Source organism: Oratosquilla oratoria, chromosome 9 (assembly GCF_046742065.1).
Source record: "Oratosquilla oratoria isolate Oo_2021 chromosome 9, ASM4674206v1, whole genome shotgun sequence".
NCBI classification, from domain to species: Eukaryota; Metazoa; Arthropoda; class Malacostraca; order Stomatopoda; family Squillidae; genus Oratosquilla; species Oratosquilla oratoria.
The window spans coordinates 32,274,465-32,276,964 of NC_134785.1; positions in this window are offsets into that span (position 1 = coordinate 32,274,465).

Consider the following 2,500-nt stretch of genomic DNA (forward strand, 5'->3'; position numbering starts at 1 on the left):
AATCGGGTGCCCTTAGAACTGGTACGTTAGTGAGAAGGGACTTCAGGTTTTTGAAGGCCGTCTCACAGGTAGGTGTCCACACGAAGTCGTGGTCTTTTCTCAACAGGTCAGTCAATGGTTCTGCTACATCTTGTTTCTCAGATAAGTGTCCTACTTTTATCTGAAGATTTTGTAGTATCTGAGAGTTTTCCAAGGGAATCTCAGGAGGATTAGGCAGGTTATCAGGAGGCTCTTCCGATTCTATTGTGGTAGAGCTGCAAGCTGGAATTGGATCTCTGGAATGATAAGGTTTTAAGGTATTTATGTGACAGAGACGGGAACTCTTTCTTCTTTCTGGAGTTTTGATTATGTAGTTGAGATCACTGGCTCTGGACAAGACTTCATAGGGTCCTTTGTATTTAGCCTGCAATGGATCTCCTGGTATGGGAAGATAAAGTAACACTTGATCTCCTGGAGAGAAAGTTCTAAGTTTAGAATTTTTATCATAACGACCTTTCATTACTCGTTGAGCATTCGTCAAGTTCTCTCTTGCCAACTTCCAAGCTTCTAACAACTTCTCGGTGACCTGGGACACGTATTTCAAAGAAGGAACAGGTGGTTCTTCTTTCATCCATTGTTCATGAAGTATCTTTAGGGGACCACGGACTTCATGACCGAAGACTAATTCTGACGGGCTGAATCCAAGGCTTTCTTGAATTGTTGTTCGGGTGGCGAACAACAAAAAGGGGAGTCCGTCTTCCCAATTTCGAGTGTTCTCAGCACAGAATATTCTTAACATTGTCTTGAGCGTTTGGTGAAAGCGCTCTAGAGCACCTTGTGATTGAGGATGATAGGCGGAGGAAGTTACATGATTTATACCTAGTGTTACAAGAGTTTCTCTAAACTTGTTGGAAAGAAAATTACTTCCTTGATCACTTTGAATGTTCTTGGGAAATCCTACCATAGTGAAATATTTCAACATTTCTCTGATTATGTTTTGAGCTTTAATATTTTTCAAAGGAATGGCTTCTGGAAAACGAGTGCTCATACACATGATTGTGAGAATGTACTGATTTCCTTTACTTGAAGGAGGTAAAGGTCCTACACAGTCAATAAGAACTTTTTTAAATGGCTCTTCCATTACAGGAATGGGATGGAGTGGAGCTTCTACAATTTTCTGGTTGGGCTTACCTACAAGTTGACATGTATGACATGTTTTACAATATTGGGCAACATCTTTGACAACCGTGGGCCAATGGAAATGTTGGGTTATGTTGAACAAGGTCTTTCTTACCCCTAAGTGACCTGCTAAGGGAGTATCATGAGCCAATCTTAGAACATTATTCCTGAAACCAAGAGGGAGGACTATTTGATTCCTTACTTGCCATGGCTGGTCAGCGGTTTGCGGTGGATGCTCTCCATTTTCGCATTAGGACTCCGTTTTCTATATAGAAACCTCGTGACATATTTTCAACTTCTTCTGGAGATGAAACAATCTCGTACAAATTTTTAAGAGAATGATCTGACTTCTGTTCTTTGATTAATTCTGCTCTAGATAGAGAAACTGGTGAAGAAGAAGATGGGTCAGTTTGGGAGAATAGGGATTCTAAATTATAAGTCTCCTCTTCAGATTTCTTGTACTGAGATCTGGTTACAGCACAAGCGGGAAACAACTGTAAGTTATCTGAAGGTTCTACTGAGGTCTTAGGGTTATTTGTTATTAAGGGAGAAATGACTTTGCTTCCGGCGATGTCATTGGCCAACAATAAGGATATTCCTACTATGGGAAGAGAGTCTACTACTGCTACTTTAACCATTCCGGTTGTTAAATCAGACCGCAAGAAAACATTATGTAATGGACATTTTACAATTCCTCCAACTCCTTCTATCAATATATCATAACCTGTATATGACTCACCCAGATTCTGCAAGACAGAATTTAAAATCAGACTTTGCTTTGCTCCTGCGTCTCGGAGTATGGAAATAGGATATTGTTGTGAACTACTACTATGAGATATAGTTCCTGAAGATACAAATGGTTTGAAACAAGGATCATGATCTGATGAGGGGGGTTCTACATTACTTGACAATACCGGCTTCTTTGGTAGTTTATCCTGAATAGAGGATTTTGAATCATCTGATTTTATATTACTTACAAGAGTTGGTGTCTTATTGGAGAATGAGGGTGTCAGTCTCTTTCTGCAATTAGAAATGTGATGGCCAACCTGTTTACAATATGAACAAGTTACAGGGGGATTAGTCTTAAACCTTTCCATTCTTTGCCAAGGTTGGTTTGGAGGGTATTGATTGAAATCAGACCTGTAACTGAAATGTGATGGGCTAGACTGATTTTCAAAGTGTTTCTTTGGGGACCAAGGATCAGAGTATTTTGTTGAATCTGGAATATATGACTTTGACTTTTGGGATTCCATTTGTCTTGACTTAGGTTTATGATTTAGTGTGAACTCATCAGCCAATACAGCAGCTTTAGTTAAAGTTTCGGGAACATGATCATCTATAA